The sequence below is a fragment of the Erpetoichthys calabaricus genome, chromosome 6, assembly GCF_900747795.2.
Source record: "Erpetoichthys calabaricus chromosome 6, fErpCal1.3, whole genome shotgun sequence".
Taxonomy (NCBI): domain Eukaryota; kingdom Metazoa; phylum Chordata; class Cladistia; order Polypteriformes; family Polypteridae; genus Erpetoichthys; species Erpetoichthys calabaricus.
Window position 1 is genome coordinate 23,858,797 of NC_041399.2, and position 18,547 is coordinate 23,877,343.

At 42.9% G+C, this 18,547-nt stretch overlaps 1 long non-coding RNA gene across 1 annotated transcript in view; it reads right to left on the reverse strand.

Moving 5' to 3' along the window:
* The window catches only part of LOC127528448 (uncharacterized), a 90,857-nt gene extending 73,231 nt beyond the window's left edge, over positions 1-17,626 (reverse strand). Inside the window, exon 1 of the long non-coding RNA XR_007935344.1 lies at positions 17,523-17,626. This is a non-coding gene — a long non-coding RNA (uncharacterized LOC127528448). The remainder of the gene's footprint in view (positions 1-17,522) is intronic.
* Between the last annotated feature and the right edge of the window lie 921 nt (positions 17,627-18,547).

Consider the following 18,547-nt stretch of genomic DNA (forward strand, 5'->3'; position numbering starts at 1 on the left):
TATAATTTTCTTTCATAGTCATAGACAATGGTATACCCTTTTACCCCCTGTAAGTTAATAAGAGATAGAACTTTCTTGCTATAAATAAGATACAGTGTGTTAACACTAGAATTACCAGAGCCTATGAAAAAACTTATAGATCCGTCCAACCTTAAATCACTTTGCATCTTTCCATCAGCGTCTTTTGTCCTGTAAATGTGTCGATAAGCAGCAAGCAGCCTGCTATCACATCCCCCACCGCCGCACATACTTGTTCTGGTATATTTGTACCTTTTGTGAAAGTGTTTATTTGATATTTGGAATTCAGGCTTAATACATTATACACTTCATGTCTACATTTTGTCAATTATTACTAAAACATGAAAAAAGTTTATGTTTTAACGATGTGTTTACTATACATAGTTTGTTGTAGACACGGAACACACATGAAATGCATGTGTTCCAAATAACGATATAGTATTTATAAAAGGTGTCATTTTGCTTGACTTCTCACTCTATACAACTCCAAGCAACTGACACGCAGGTAAACAGACTTGAGCTGAGAAAACTGTGCGGCGGTGGGGGATGTGATAGCAGGCTGCTTGCTGCTTATCGACACATTTGCAGGACAAAAGATGCTGATGGAGAGGTGCTAAGCGATTTAAGGTGGGATGGATCTATGAGTTTAGCTTTAAACAGAACTTTTCTTAAACAGGAACTTTTTTACTGCAGTAAAACCTTGAATTGCGAGTAACTTAGTTTACAAGCATTTTAAAAAACAAGCTAAATTTTTAAATAAATTTTAACTTGATAAACAAGCGAGGTCTTGCAATACGTATAGTCTTTATACACTTTGTCAGCCGAGCGTCACGTGATCACAACTGAGCCTATGTTTCTTCTCTCTCTCTCTTGCCACAGGATTGTGGGTAATCGTCTCCCATGCTCGGTCTCAGTCAGCGTGCCTCATTCATATAGTCAACATCCGTATGAGCATATACTGTTTACTATAGCATTGTGACCACGTGTGTGTGCGCTGTGACATGTGAGTCCCTGCCATGCACCCCAAAACACGAGGCTGAGTCTCAGTACTTTAGCAAAACCATCTTTATTCAGTGTGAAACAGGAACAGCACGGTTATTTATTGTAGCGGGATCTGCCACTCTCCTATACACAGACACGGCAATCAGGCAGGGTCATGACCAGGTTAGTGGCCAAGTAATATTGTTCCCTTGCATTTATAATGTTCCTTGCATCACCCATCAACAGCGGGTGCTTATAGCTTGACTGCAATCTTTTCAGATTCGCTTTTACAGCAAACTGCTACAGTGCTGGGAGACTGCGGTTGTTTCGGGACGCTCTTCCGTGTGTCATCCCCTTTGTGGGGGAATCCCAAAAGAGTTTAGAATCCTTACAGTACGTAAAGCATTTTTTAAAATTTTGTGTCCATTTGTATAGGTTTGTATTGGATAGGTTTCCTTGTTAAATTTGCAAAAAAGGAAAAAGATTCTAGTGAGCTAACAGATAGCAGGGATTCCGTTAGTTAGAGTGAAAGTTGTCCTATACAATAACCCTCCTCTCTCTCGTCTCCCTCATACCAGCCACGATTCTTTTCAAAGGTAAAGTGCATGTTGATTTGTTTTACATATTTTTACTTTTTATTTTGTACTTATAATTTTTATATGAATATTTTTGGGTTGTAGAACAAATCATCTGAGTTTCCATTATTTCTTATGAGGAAATTCGCTTTGATATACGAGTGCTTTGGATTACAAGCATGTTTCTGGAACAAATTATGCTCGCAAACCAAGGCACCACTGTATATCAGTTTTCTCCTTTTCGTGTGAACTGTTTTACTTTGAATTTTTACTAAAGCTTTTAAAAACGAAGATATTTTGTCTGTGGAATCATTTTAACATGTCAAGCTTTTGCTGAATCCCATTTGCAAACTGGAGCTGCTGAACTTTGGTAGTTTTGGGTAAATGCAGCTATAGATATGAGAGATTTCAGTTTCTAAATTTGCATTTAACTTTGTCTGTATGTGTTATTAAATGCAGATTGATGGGCAAAAGTGACAGCATTATCCAATTAAATCAACAACTCAATAAAGTATGCAGAAAGCAAACAGGTCTGGATACTTTCTGAATCCACTTTAAGCAAAAGAAGATTAAGAGGTGACATGATTGAAGTGTTTAAAATTATGAAGGGAATTAGTACAGTGGATTGAGACTGTCTGTGGTGGGTTGGCACCCTGCCCGGGATTGGTTCCTGCCTTGTGCCCTGTGTTGGCTGGGATTGGCTCCAGCATACCCCCGTGACCCTGTGTTCGGATTCAGCGGGTTGGAAAATGGATGGATGGATTGAGACTGTTATTTTAAAATGAGTTCATCAAGAACACGGGGACACAATTGGAAACTTGTTAAGGGTAAATTTCGCACAAACATTAGGACATTTTTCTTTACACAAAGAACGATAGAAACTTAAGCTACCAAGTAGTGTGGTTGACAGTAAGACTTTAGGGACTTTCAAAACTCAACTTGATGTTTTCTTGGAAGAAATAAGTGGATAGGACTGATGAGCTTTGTTGGGCTGAATGGCCTGTTCTCGTCTAGAGTGTTCTAAAACATTCTAGAATCCCTGTTTGTGTTTCAACTTTCCCAGCATGCACTGCACTGAACTTTACAAGATTCAGAGGTTTGGAGTGAGCTTCTGGGAAGAGGCCTGTCTGTTACTGTGAGGAGCCAAGTGACCTTCAAGTGCTTCTGGGGTGTGTATACTCCTGATGTGCATGAAATACCTCCCCAGGTTCATCTTAAAATGGAGCTTCGTCTCCTCAACCAGGAGAACAGGAAGTCAGGTACATAGGAACAGCTCTCTTGAATTAGCGGAGGAGGAGAAGGTCAACAACTTGAGAGAAGACAATTGTATTCAAGACTGTTTGGTCGATTGACACCTTAACACTTGATCTGTACAACTTTGTTCTTAGCCGGGGGTGTGAAATGTTACCTCCCGTTAATCATGCACAATTAAATTTCAGAAACTCCAGCAGCATGTAATCACAGCAGTTTGTTTTTTTTTTTATTTTAATAAATAATGACATTATGGGATGCTCTCTAATCTTTATTCCACATATGAAGCTGCAAAGCCATAGAAATGTAGAGAGCTTGGATGTGATTGCTCAGAAAGAACTTCATTATGTTTGGGCTTGTGATGAACTGGAGCCTGAACCAGGCAGAAAATGAGATTCTGTGAAGGCTCATAAATACAACTCAGGTTTTGTTTTAACAGATTGCCTCTGTCAGTCCCCTAAAAAAAACGTAAAGTTCAGTTGCATGGACAAATGTCATCCTTTTTTTATGAAGTAGGATACCCAGTCATTTATTTTAATTTCCTCTGTCAACCTGCAAATTGCGTAATTCAAATTTATTCATCTTACTTTTTTGGCCAAAGGTTGATTTACACTCTCATGGAAAATTACAAATAAATGTAGGCATCCACATCATTTTTCAAAATTTTCATTATAAAAATTACACTGCCAACATTTGTGTTGTCAGAAAGTAAAAAATATACCCATATTAGTCCCAACTTGGGGCTATGCAGAATGGTTTAACCACAAGTATGATCATTATACTGTGTGTCATCTCTATTGATTTAGGAGTTTAAGTGTGCCAGTCGTACAGAATAAACAGCACCATGGCACAGTGAATGATAGCAGAAAAAGTATTATGGAAATCAAACACTATTTTTTATCCAGAAAAAACAGGAATTACACAAGGTATTGTACGCTATAGGGCTCTAATAACTGTGCCGTCTTGAGACAGCTCTCTGTAAAGGGAATGGCAGTCATATCAATAAGGAAGTTAGTTTAAGATTACTTTCCAGTCATATTCAAATGATGTCATTAACATTTGCAGTTTTTGTAATATACTGCGATTGCCATTCTCTACAGTCTATTACTAGGGGAACAAAAGACATGCAGCCTCATCTGTCATTTGGGCGCTTGTTTCCTTCTTTCATGTTAAATTGTCTTTGAACGCTGCTGCTTGCTTAACTGCCGACCATACAGTATAATGCAGGCATTGATAACACACATAATAGGCCTTGCCGGTTAAGGAGACAGGCACTTGTGTGGTTTTATAGAAGACTGAAAAAGACTTACAGGGTCATTATTATTGTTGATGTACAGTAGTGTGGTGAGAATAATGGATTATGTTCTATAATGTGGCTTTCTGGTCATTAAAAGGCTAATTATGCAAATGGGAAATAGAGAAGAGTGAAAACAAACAACTGTTCTAGGCGGGAGAGTTTAATTTCTTATGTCAGTGTTGATAAACATGCTATCCTCCACACTGGAGGTTTTAAATGTTAGTGCCATGTAGCAAGAAACTGATTTATGTATTTATTTAGAATTAACAGAAAAATTAGTAGGAGGTCAAACTTTTACTTACTGGGCCCCTATGCTGGTTGCTACTATAAAAGGTGCCCCTTCAGTCTCAGCTTTTAAATGCAGGCTGAAGACTTGCTACTTCAGTTTAGAATAACCTGACTAGAGATGCTGATTAACAATTGCATCTCTGTTGTTAGTCATTAGTACTAAAATATGTATATGTTGTGGCAGATGAGCGGGGAGCTTGCCCCACCGGGACACCTGGAGAATGGAAGGACCAGGAGAGAGGCAGCCGCCCAGATCATTCCGGAGCCATGGAATGCAGCACTTCTGCCACACCAGGAACTGCTGGTGGAAGAGGAACTGAAGGCACCTGGAGTTCAGACAGCACTTCCGCCACACGAGGAAGTGCTGCAGGGAAATCATCAAAGAACATCTGCAGCTCATCCGAGTGAAATATAAAAGGGGCCGCCTCACTCCATTCGAGGAGCCGGAGTCGGGAGACAGAGCTTGTGGGAGAGGAGTGGAGGTAGTTGGAGAAGAGAGGACTGAGCATTGTGTGGTCCTGTAAAGCAGAAGAACAATAAACGTGTGTGTTTTTGGACTTGGGTGTCCTGAGTCTCTGTCTGTAGCCGGGCTGATTTCCACAATCTATAAACCATTACTAACCCTCCATTATTTTTCTTTTCTGTATCTTCATGTGGTACTTGGTGCCCCTGCTCTACTGCCAAGTTTGTCTGCCCATGGAGAAATCATCTTAGATATTGGAGTACTGGAATCATCAAGTAGAATGATCTTATCCTTAGGGGGAAACTTGGATTTTTACATAAGCTCTTCAAATAAATAAATACATAAATAGGCACATAAGTAATTATTAAAAAAATAATTATACACATACACACTTTGGTCTGAACATACACCAGAATGACTATAAAGAAAGAAAATTAAAAAGAAAAAAAAAGTGAGGCATTATGAAGACGTATTGGTATAAAGGAGCCCTAGTCGTGTTCCTTGACACACTTCTGCTGAATAATTCGGTGGCTGAAAGTCCTCACTGTGGGTGTGTCAGTGAGAGGATGTGCAGCATTGTTCATAATGGCACTCTGTTTTGTTTTAATTCTCTCCTTAGCCACAACCTCTAGGTGGTCCAGAGTGTGTCTCATAACTGAGTTTGCCCTTTTAATTAGCTTGTTGATTTGGTGAGCTTCTCTTGAATTGATGTCACCAGCCCAGCACACCACAGTGTAGAAAGTCCCACTGGGCAGAGTTATAGAAGATGTGAAGGATGTCACTTCCCACATCAAAGGAAAGCAATCTCCTGAGGAGAAAAAGAGCCTTCTTTGCCCTTTCTTATATGGTGCCTCTGTATTCTGAGATCAACCTGTCATTAACGTGGAACACCAGTTACTTGTAGGAATGGACCACTTCTGCATCCACTAACTGAATAGTGACTGGGCATAGAGGCTCTTTGGTGTGGCAAAGGTCAATAAACAGTTCCTTGGTTTTGCTGGTGTTAAGTTGCAGACATTCTCAAACTTCTCCACCTGACTCCTCTACTCTGTCTCGTCCCCCTTATCAATACACCCCATAAGTGCAGAATCGTCTGAGAATGTCTGCAAGTGACATGACCTGGTGTTATCTTTATAGTCTGAGGTGTAAACAGTGAAGAGAACAGGAGACAAGACTGTTCCTGGCTGTGCTCCAGTGTTGCTCATACAGTCTTTGAGTCTCACAAACTGCGGTCTGCCTGACAGATAGTCCATTCTCCAGGACACCACAGGCTCACCCACCTGCATGTCTCTGAGTTTACACCTTAAAAGGGACGGCTGGATGGTGTCAAAAGCACAGAAGAAATCAAAAAACATAATCTTCACACTGCTGGGGGTAGATGGTAAGTTGGCCAATGTCTCCATTACTCTGTTTGGCTTGTCTGATTCCTTTTCTAAAATCTGACTGTGGTTCTACAATTAGCTGATGTACAGATATTGTCATTTTTTATTTGTGTTAATTGCTTTCTACTTTGTTTTGGATGTATTTGAACAAATCTGTATCCTTATGTTCTAGCTCTGAATTTAATTAGTGGTATAATCTATACTTGCATTTTACCTTGAGAGTTGTCACGACGCTCTGTGTCTGCACTTGGTGAGGAGTGCTGTGCAAGAACAAAGTCGTATATATTGCTGTATTGTATGTCTGAGGCGGCCATGACAGATTGGCCATCTAGCTATGTGAAGAGGGTTACTTGTGTTCTGTTCTGTATTGTATGTTGTATTTACCACATTTTTTGACAACCATTGCACGCCAACCTACCTGGAAGATTGTGTGGCTCTCTGAATTGCCTTTCCCATGAGTTCTTCCATTTTCTCCCTACTTTTGGGAGTTTTTTGTCTTCTTAGGGAGTCAAGGGTGGGAGGGCTGTCAAAAATGGGGCCTGTTAAAGCCCATTGAAGCATTCCTTGTGTGATTTTGGCTATACAAGAAATAAATTGTTGTTTTTGTTATGTTTTTTTATTCTTTGATTTTTAACCCTTAATCCACCACATACTTGGGGGGGTTAATGCACCCTCGGATACCAAATACTTTTTTGCTGCACTTTTTAAGGAAATGTCACAATTTACCAAGAAAAAGTGAAATTTTAATGGAACGCATATTTTTTTCATGCAAAGAGCATCACAATTACTGCAACACTGATCATTTTACACACTGCCAATGAACTTTAAAAACTATAAAAAACACTACTGCAACAATCTATTATTATATGTACAAGGTGCAACTGACGCCATTGATGTAATTCAGTAAATCACAGAGCCAACTGCGCTTGAACTGGCTGCATGCAAGCACACAGAGGCCAACGCTGATGCTGTCAGGCTAGTCTAGTGCAGAGGCTGAATCTCAGGGACAGTGATGCTTCAGTGCTGCCAGGGGCGGCAGTGGCCATGAGCTGGCGTCTCAACGAATGTATGGCACTGACTGACCAGCTCCGGCATGCTGGTCAATTGCACTTGGAACCGACTATAGCTGGTTGCGGCGTTCAACGAATGTACATCGCCAAATATACTTGGCTCCAGCATGTTGGCAAATTGCATTAGTAACCGACTATAGCCGGTTTAAGGGTTAACCCTTGGAGAATGTAACTATATTGTTAATATATGGTTTGTTCTGCTTGCTTTTTCTTTCTTGTAATTGTATTTCTTTTCTTATGAAATAAATTATTGTTGTTGTATCTGTTACCCCCATATAAATAAGCCAAGCTCACAGGGCCAAGTGACTGGCATCCACAACTCCAGATCTGCTTCTTGCCAGGCAGAAAGTCAGGTTGATGACAAGATCTGATGGTAACAATCTGAAATATTACAACTTAAGAGTACAACTGTTTTCAACCGCCAGATCCTTTTAGCTATCCCCACTGACTTTGGCATCAATGGGACTGTTCTCAGGGAGTTTGGTCCTGCCATGTGTCCTGGCATGGAGAGATGTCAAGGGTGCACCTGAAAAGCATGGGGATGCCCCAAAGAACTGGTGCTGGCCTGCTCCTCTTCACAATTCCTGATACGTGTCCTGAGCACAGTTTGCTTAACCCTTTATCTTATTGGTTCTCATCTTTGGCTTGAAAATTTCGACTTAGTGACCTCTCCCGATTCCAATTCCACTCTCATGTAGTCAGTAGATTCTGTTAGTGTAATCATTCATTGCTATTATTGCACATTTGGCTTTATCCAATGACAAAATCAGGATACAGCTCAATTGTTTCCATACACTTTTTTAGAATTGACTTAGAATTCACTTGCTGGGGATCACACAGTAAGACAAGGTGGAAAAATATTAATCTTCTCGAAACTGGTATTTTGTGCTTTCTTTACAAAGTGACACAATCAGTTTATGCAGATGATAGTCTCTTTCTTTTTTGCAGAACCGACAATGCTTCTTTATCATGACAATACCCTTCTGCTTACCACGATCTAAAATTACAGGCAGTCCTCCCATCTGCCATTTACTACCATATGCTGTCCCACCTGAGTGTTTGAATCTTGATTTCTTGTTCGGTGAAACCATGGTAACCCTGAAGGAAAAACAATTTAAACCAGTTATGGGCAGATTAACAGAAGTCTGATTGCTGACTCGTGGTCGTTTCAAGAAACACTTGCCTGTAAGAAGTAAAAATAAGACCAATGATTTTCTTTTCCATTCCCTCAGGATCTTCTGCAGAATTTTGACACCAGTGATATATCAAAAAAGTATATACTGTAATTCAGAATCAAATATAAGGCAGAGACACAGGAATCAGTTCTTACCCTGTTCTTCAAACTTTACTACATGAAAAAGTACAAATGAATAATGAAAAATAAAACTTACAACAGTTTTATTTTTATCTTTTTTTCTGCTTTAGATATTATATTTGGAAAAGTTTACAGACATAGAAACACGAGCCAATTTTTTTAAATCAAGCAGTGTCTTTGATCTTCCAGGCACAGCTGCCTCCTGCTCCTTCTGGTGACAGCCACAGTTAACTTCCTGAATGTTTTATGTTCTGCAGGTGATTTTGAAAATAGAACAAAAAGAGTCTTGATAATCAAAGAAACTGATTACAGCTAAGTAACTTACTGTATATTTAAGTGAGATGTCTATTTTATTGTTAAAATTGTAGCTCTTATTCTTTGGTTATCAAAATCTTTCAAGCTACAGTACAATACAATACAATTTATTTTTGTATAGCCCAAAATCACACAAGAAGTACCGCAATGGGCATTAACAGGCCCTGCCTCTTGACATCCCCCCAGCCTTGATTCTCTAAGAAGACAAGAAAAAACTCCCAAAAAACCCTTGTAGGGAAAAAAATGGAAGAAACCTTGGGAAAGGCAGTTCAAGAGAGACCCCTGTCCAGGTAGGTTGGGCGTGCAGTGGGTGTCAAAAAGAACAATACAATACAATACAATACACAGAACAGAACAAATCCTCGATACAATATAAAAATAAAAATATTACAGTATGGAGCAGCATTTAACAGTAGATGATATCCCATAATATGACTTGGATTTGTTTAGAGTCCTGGAGACCGCAGCCATCAAACTGCCTCCCCCATTTGTCCATACCACAGCTGAGACAGCGCTGGGTCAGCTAATCCGATGAAAGGACCCCTCTTTCCCACGATTCCTGCGATCCTCCATCAGGGATGACTTTACCTTAGGCAGGCAAAACAACTTGGCAGGTGGGCCATGGCACCAAGTGCCACATTTCAGTACCGAGAAGAGAAACAGAATAGGTGAGGGTTAGTAACAAATTATAACTATCATGTTACTTATGTTTTAGTGCTAATGACTAACAACAGAGATGCAGTCTGTACAGTTAATCAGCAGCTCTAGTCAGGGTATGCTAAACTGAAGTAGTGAGTCTTCACCCGGGATTTAAAAGCTGAGACCAAAGGGGCATCTCTTATAGTAGCAGGCAGACCATTCCACAGTTTAGGGGCCCTGTAACTAAAAGCTCGGCCTCCCACTGTTATTTTATTAATCCTTGGAATCATTAGCAGACCGGCATCCTGAGATCTTAACATGCGCTCTGGTTTGTAAGTCATGATAAGGTCAGACAAGTAAGCTGGACCTTGGCCATTTAATGCTTTATATGTTAAAAGGAGGATTTTGAAATCCGCCCTAAACTTAACCGGGAGCCAGTGTAAAGATTTAAGAACTGGAGTTATGTGTTCGTATTTTCTTGTTCTTGTAATATTTCTTGCAGCCGCATTTTGGATTAACTGGAGGCTGTATAGAGAACAGTCTGAACATCCAGTGAACACAGCATTGCAATAGTCAATCCTACTAGAAATACATGCATGAATTAATTTCTCAAAATCATGTTTATTTAGAAAGCACCTTAATTTTCCAGCATTTTTAAGAGGGATGAAACATGATTTGGACAACTTTGCAATGTGCGCTTTAAAGTAGTTCAGATTTGTGTGCTCCAGAGACAATCTCAGGTTTTATTTATGGTTTGTAATTCTGAATGCATGCAGCTGTTGTGAGTGCCATGGAGGACAAACGGGCATCCCAGCTGGACAACTGCATGACCTCTTGTCAAGATGGAAAGTGCCAGAGAATGGACAAGCAGAAGCCGGAGGCCAGGAGCAGTTCAAACCCACATACATTAGGCGGTAGTTGTCCACTGGAGGTATCCAAGTTTGGACACACAGGGGTTCATGGGAACTGGAATCTGGAAGTGCAACCCTGTCAGGGTCCCTGGGTGCCACAAGAGGGCTCTGTCACTCATCTATCCGCTAACACCTTCCATCTTGGCAAGAAGTCATGCCGTCATCCAGCCGGGATGCCTGTCTGTCCTCCATGTTAAGCTGTATGATGAAAGGTTAATCTTGTTCAGCTCCCAATAAGACACAACTTTTTTTTTCGGTAAACCGATCATTTGGTTAATATAGATAGTCAGTGTGTCTGTATAGTATCAGTATAGTAAAGTATAGTATCTGTAGCAATATAACAGTAAGTAAGCTTGATGCTATAGACGTTTTGGTGTCGGGCGATATGTCTCGTCAATGTCGTAACAGCCGCGATACATTCTGCTATATCTGTGGCGAATATACACTTGCGCCTCAGAGACGTTGGATGACTGCTCTTGTGAAGAAAGCTTATCATCTGTATTTCGGCTGCAAAATTGGTGATCAAGACAAGGAATGGGCACCTCACATTTGCTGTACAGCATGTGCTGTCAGTCTGAGAGCCTGGCTCAGAGGCACTCTAAAGACGATGCCATTTGCTATTCCGATGATATGGCGAGAACAGAAAGACCATGTGACAGACTGTTACTTCTGTTTGACTAAGGTGTCTGGTTTCTCTGCCAAAAACAAGAAGTCAATTGAATATTCTAATCTGCCTTCAGCAATGAGATCTGTGCCACATTACGACAGTCTTCCAATTTGGAAACCACCAGAGGATTGGACCTTAGACAAACCAGATGAAGAAACTGCAATGCAGGGTACTGACAATGACATTGACCCGGATTTTGAACTGTGCTCATCAGGCGATCTACATCTGATAACACAGTCCAAATTAAACGATTTGGTCAGAGATTTGGGTCTGTCAAAAGCAAAAGCCAAGCTGCTGCGTTCGAGACTGCAGGATGTAAACAAGATGATTACATCTTGCCTGAAGAAAGGGCCTGAGTTGCCTCGAAAGCTTGCATATTGTAATCTTTTTAGTTAGCCAATAAAAGGTGTCATTTTGCTTGGCTTTTGTCTACATTCATAATGGCTAACACGGTACAACACCCTAGTACTATGTATATTTTTAAAAAATATATTAACCCTCCCCTCCTTTAACCGTCACCTTATCGTGGTGGAGGGGTTTGCGTGTCCCAATGATCCTAGGAGCTCTGTTGTCCGGGGCTTTATGCCCCTGGTAGGGCCACCCAAGGCAAACTGGTCCTAGGTGAGGGATGAGACAAAGAGCGGTTAAACAAACCTCCTATGAAGAAAAACAATTTTGGACGGCGTTTTCCCTTGCCCGGACGCGGGTCACCGGGGCCCCACTCTGGAGCCAGGCCTGGAGGTGGGGCTCGATGGCGAGCGCCTGGTGGCCGGGCCTGCACCCATGGGGCTCGGCCGGGCACAGCCCGAAGAGGCAACGTGGGTCCCCCTTCCCATGGGCTCACCACCTATGGGAGGGGCCAAGGAGGTCGGGTGCAGTGTGAGTTGGGTGGTGGCCGAAGGCGGGGACCTTGGCGGTCCGATCCTCGGCTACAGAAACTGGCTCTTGGGACGTGGAATGTCACCTCTCTGAAGGGGAAGGAGCCTGAGCTAGTGCGCGAAGTTGAGAGGTTCCGGCTAGATATAGTTGGACTCACCTCGACGCACAGCTTGGACTCTGGAACCAATCTCCTTGAGAGGGGCTGGACTCTCTACCACTCTGGAGTTGCCCCCGGTGAGAGGCGCCGAGCAGGTGTGGGTATACTTATTGCCCCCCAACTTGGAGCCTGTACATTGGGGTTTACCCCGGTGGACGAGAGGGTAGCCTCCCTTCGCCTTCGGGTGGGGGGACGGGTCCTAACTGTTGTTTGTGCGTATGCACCGAACAGCAGTTCGGAGTACCCACCCTTTTTGGAGTCCCTGGAGGGGGTGCTAGAGGGCATACCTTCTGGGGACTCCCTCATTCTGCTGGGAGACTTCAATGCTCACGTGGGCAATGACAGTGAGACCTGGAAGGGCGTGATTGGGAGGAATGGCCCCCCTGATCTGAACCCGAGTGGTGTTTTGTTATTGGACTTCTGTGCTCGTCACGGATTGTCCATAACGAACACCATGTTCAAGCATAGGGGTGTTCATATGTGCACTTGGCACCAGGACACCCTAGGCCTCAGTTCGATGATCGACTTTGTGGTCGTGTCGTCGGACTTGCGGCCACATGTCTTGGACACTCGGGTGAAGAGAGGGGCGGAGCTGTCAACTGATCACCACCTGGTGGTGAGTTGGCTTCGATGGTGGGGGAGGATGCCGGTCAGGCGTGGTAGGCCCAAACGTGTTGTGAGGGTCTGCTGGGAACGTCTGGCAGAGCCCCCTGTCAGAAGTAGCTTCAACTCCCACCTCCGGCAGAACTTCGACCACATCCCGAGGGAGGTGGGGGACATTGAGTCCGAATGGGCCATGTTCCGTGCCTCTATTGTTGAGGCAGCTGACCGGAGCTGTGGCTGTAAGGTGGTCGGTGCCTGTTGTGGCGGCAATCCCCGAACCCGCTGGTGGACACCGGCGGTGAAGGATGCCGTCAAGCTGAAGAAGGAGTCCTACAGGACCCTTTTGTCCTGTGGGACCCCGGAGGCAGCTGATAGGTACCGGCAGGCCAAGCGGAATGCGGCTTTGGTGGTTGCTGAGGCAAAAACTCGGGCGTGGGAGGAGTTTGGGGAGGCCATGGAGAATGACTTTCGGACGGCTTCGAGGAGATTCTGGTCCACCATCCGGCGTCTCAGGAAGGGGAAGCAGTGCAGTGTCAACACTGTATATGGTGGGGATGGTGCGCTGCTGACCTCGACTCGGGATGTTGTGGGTCGGTGGGGGGAATACTTCGAAGACCTCCTCAATCCCATTAACATGCCTTCCAATGAGGAAGCAGAACCTGGGGACTCAGAGGTGGGCTCCCCCATCTCTGGGACTGAGGTCACCGAGGTGGTCAAAAAACTTCTTGGTGGTAGGGCCCCGGGGGTGGATGAGATACGCCCGGAGTTCCTCAAGGCTCTGGATGTTGTAGGACTGTCTTGGCTGACACGCCTCTGCAACATCGCATGGACATCAGGGACAGTGCCTCTGGATTGGCAGACCGGGGTGGTGGTCCCCCTCTTTAAGAAGGGGGATCGGAGGGTGTGTTCCAACTACAGAGGGATCACACTCCTCAGCCTCCCTGGAAAAGTCTATTCAGGGGTCCTGGAGAGGAGGGTCCGTCGGATAGTCGAGCCTCGGATTCAGGAGGAACAGTGTGGTTTTCATCCTGGTCGCGGAACAGTGGACCAGCTCTATACCCTTAGCAGGGTCCTGGAGGGTGCATGGGAGTTTGCCCAACCAGTCTACATGTGTTTTGTGGACTTAGAAAAGGCATTCGACCGTGTCCCTCGGGGAATCCTGTGGGGGGTACTCCGAGAGTATGGGGTACCGGCCCCCCTGATAAGGGCTGTTCAGTCCCTGTACGATTGGTGCCAGAGCTTGGTCCGCATTGCCGGCAGTAAGTCGAACCCGTTTCCAGTGAGAGTTGGACTCCGCCAGGGCTGCCCTTTGTCACCGATTCTGTTCATATCTTTTATGGACAGAATTTCTAGGCGCAGCCAGGGTGTTGAGAGGGTCCAGTTTGGTGGGCTCAGGATTGGGTCACTGCTTTTTGCAGATGATGTTGTCCTGTTTGCTTCATCAGGCCGTGATCTTCAGCTCTCTCTGGATCGGTTCGCAGCCGAGTGTGAAGCGGCTGGGATGAGAATCAGCACCTCCAAATCCGAGACCATGGTCCTCAGCCGGAAAAGGGTGGAGTGCCCTCTCAGGGTTGGTAGCGAGATCCTGCCCCAAGTGGAGGAGTTCAAGTATCTCGGGGTCTTGTTCACGAGTGAGGGAAGAATGGAGCGTGAGATCGACAGGCGGATCGGTGCGGCATCCGCAGTAATGCGGGCATTGCATCGGTCTGTCGTGGTGAAAAAGGAGCTGAGCCGGAAGGCGAAGCTCTCAGTTTACCAGTCGATCTATGTTCCTACCCTCACCTATGGTCATGAGCTATGGGTAGTGACCGAAAGAACAAGATCGCGAATACAAGCGGCTGAAATGAGTTTCCTCCGCAGGGTGTCTGGGCTTTCCCTTAAAGATAGGGTGAGAAGCTCAGTCATCCGGGATGGGCTCAGAGTAGAGCCGCTGCTCCTCTGCATCGAGAGGAGTCAGATGAGGTGGCTCGGGCATCTGATCAGGATGCCTCCTGGACGCCTCCCTGGTGAGGTGTTCCGGGCACGTCCAACCGGGAGGAGGCCCCGGGGAAGACCCAGGACACGCTGGAGGGACTATGTCTCTCGACTGGCCTGGGAACGCCTTGGGATTCTCCCGGAAGAGCTAGAAGAAGTGGCCGGGGAGAGGGAAGTCTGGGCATCTCTGCTCAAGCTGCTGCCCCCGCGACCCGACCTCGGATAAGCGGGAGACAATGGATGGATGGATGGATATTAACCCTGCATTAACAATAATATCCAACAGATATCTGATAAGTGTTTCTTATTTTGAGATTTATCCTAGACCAAGTCACACTGCGACAGCACAAATTACAAACTTATTATTAACCAAGTATAAGTGACCAATGAGGCTAGAAATTGAAGCCCACCTATGCTGACATGTCTACCTACTTAGAACGACTTTTAGTGAGTTACGCGGAGTTCAAAATAACTTGAAATTGTTGGGAAGCCTTTTCCAGCAGGTACAGTAAACAGAAAAGACGTGGAAGGTTTACCATCGGCCTTGCCACACAGCATATTGCATGTCTTATATTTTCCTTAATATATTGTAGCAAGCCCATTTCCAAATGTATTGTGTATAAGTTTCTTTATACTTCCGATATACAGCAATTTTATAAATATATATTTGTCCACATATGAAGGGAAGGTGTAAATGACTGTTTAATTTTAGTGTTTAGTAGTACTAGTGTATATAGTTTTGTTTTATATAGATAGTCATGAGTTTGTTTATTAATGACATTAAAAAATACATATTGTAGGTATATTTAACTTTGAAAATATAATTTATAGTGAATTACTAGTCAATTGTTAGCATGTTTATTTCTGTATGTTATGTAAAGAATATTTTTATAATCATTTTAGACTTCATAAGGAATTCTGGATCCATCAGTTTGTACTAGATACACAGTACAGGAAAAGAAATTTATGCTGTGAGATTGCAGTCTTGTGAAATTTGCTTTGGAACTGAAAGTAATTATATTTTTGTGCTACTTGTTGCAGTTCATTTATTTATTTTTAGGTTGAAACAGTCTGGTAACACAGAGGAACTCTATAATAAAGGGCTCAGAGAAGAGGGCAGAACAGGCTCTTCTTTCTTAGGAGACTGTGTCCTATAATGTGGGAAGTGACATCCTTCACATCTTCTACAACTCTGTGATGGCCTGTGTGAATTTCTACACTGTGTTGTGCTAAGCTGGTAACATCACGTCAAGAGAGGCCCAACAGATCAACAAGCTGATTAAAAGGTATGCTTAGTTATGGGACACAGTCTGGACCCCCTAGTGGTCATAGAGATAGAGAGAATTAAAACAAAACTGAGTGACATTATGAACGATGGTGCTCATCCTCTCTCTGACCAACACTGAGTATTTTCAGCCAACAAATCATTCATCAGAAGTGTGTCAGGAAACGTGATGGGGGGTCCTTTATACCAACAGCAATATATCTGCATGATGCCTCGATGGGACTGGGACTGCCAAGTCAGATGTTTTCTTTCTTTTGAATTTTCTACCTTTTGGTCATTCTGGTGTGTGTTGTGGAAGAATAATTTTAGGGTAACAAAGCTTTCATCTTAAAGAAATAGTATAAAGGGTTAATAAATGTCAGAAACCTTTGCAGGCATATCAGGAAACCCGATAAAGGTCAAATGAACAACAAAATGTACTGAATGATGGCTAAGAAATTAGCAGATGTCCTGTAAAGCAACCAGAATGGACAGTTGTAATATGCACAGAAATTTCAAGGGTGGTGGCTGAACTCAAAGGTATAAGAAGACCCAGAATATAATATAACAGACTTTTATTTTATATAAGTCATTTGGGTGGGCAGAGTGACGGCTCAGAGGCTAGGGATCTGCACTGGCAATCAGAAGGTTACCAGTTTGAATCCCGTAAATGCCAAAAGTGACTCTACTTCGTTGGTCTGTTTAGCAAGGCCCTTAACTTACAATTGCTCCATCCTGGGTATGACGTTAATCTGCACCCAGCCCTCCATGTAGGCCCTCCAACCTGCAGGAAAAAACATGGGGGTTGGTGGCAGAATTGACACTCCAGCCTCAATAAAAAAAAAACTCACAATGGTTCCACTCCATCTGAAGTAGTGTGGTACTGAGGTGTCACCCGTTGTATGGCTGCATTTGGGTCCTAATCTGGGATCCTGAATTGGTTTGTCATGTGGTGGGTGCTGCAATGCGCTGTATCAGTAAACCAATGGACCAGCCAGAGTAAATGCATGCATTGATAGACAGTGCATGTAAATTCTGTAGTTTATAAAATGAACCTCTATTCTTTGTTTCTCAGATCATTCTGACCAGGCTATAACAGACTGAATGCTCCCTCTAAAGTATTTTGCTGAGGAGTAATTAAAAGATACCATGAACAGCTTTTCTCCTGCCTAATTACTGATTTGTCCTGTTATTGGATATTTCTTTCTTTAAAAAGATGTTAAATTTCTACCACAGTGTTCAGACCATAGTATGGATATATAATATTATTTACCCATCTACTTAATTTATTTAATGAGTCTCTTTAAAAAGTCAAATTTTTCCCTGCTGACAACAACATTCTGTCTTATCGATGTATGTACTGATTTGTATTGATGGCTGTTCTAGCCTTGGATTTGAGTCATTGAACTGAAGGAGTATGTTGAGGTTTGAAGGACAATATAACATAGCTGGTCTCTCTACCATCCTGTAGACCTTCCTTTTCACTCTTGCTGATACCCGTCTGCCACAAATTACTCCTGACACTCTTCATCACCCATTCCACCCTGCCTGCACTCTCCTTTTCACTTCTCTTCCACACTCCCTGTTACTCTGTACTGTTGATCCCAAGTATTTAAACTCATCAGCTTCGCCAACTCTACTACTTGCATCCTCACCATTTCACTGACCTTCCTCTCATTCACTATTATTCCATTATTATCTGAGATGCTTCTTGGGCAAAGATGCAATTTTATCTGGTATCATTGTGTTACCCTTTACAGATAAGTTGTTTTTTTTTAGTTACTTTTACAGATAACAGCCCTTTACACATTTTCTTCAGTAACTTTCATTTCCTTCTTTCCTTTCCATCTGTCACTTTCATTTCCTTCTTCATAAACAAGTATACTATGGTGAAATTATGTTCTAGTACTGAGCTTCTTTCATCGAAGCACCTAGAAGTAAGCCACACAAAATTCTTTTGAAACATCCAGTAAGAATATACCAAAAATCAATGGAATAAGGTGCTGTGGATTTACGAGAAAATTCAAACATAAGAAAAATGGCATGGAATTAGCGAGCCAGTTAGCAGCATGCAAACATCCTGACACTACTCAGAATAAAAAGAATGAAATGGACGGGCATAGCAATTAATAGACTGAGGGACTCAATACCACAGCAGGATCAGAATCTGTACAGCAGAGCAGGTACAGCGAGTCATTTATGAATTATTTCAAGATTGCAGCACTAAATGAGAAAGGCTACAGTAGATTTTCATGTGTGATATGAATGTCATGATTACAAATTTTCCAAATGCACGGAAGCAGTTAGAGTTCTTCTGCTACCTTCTTTAGTTTGTATGTTAGCTGTAATTTAGGGATTCCTCTAAGTGAGAAAATGTCAATATTTGTGACTTAAATTTTTAGTTTGGTTTTAATTACCTTTGTCCAGTTAAAGTGGGTGTTTCAAAAGTATTCAGGCATTATGATATCACCCCATATTGATGAAGGTCTTCAGTGATG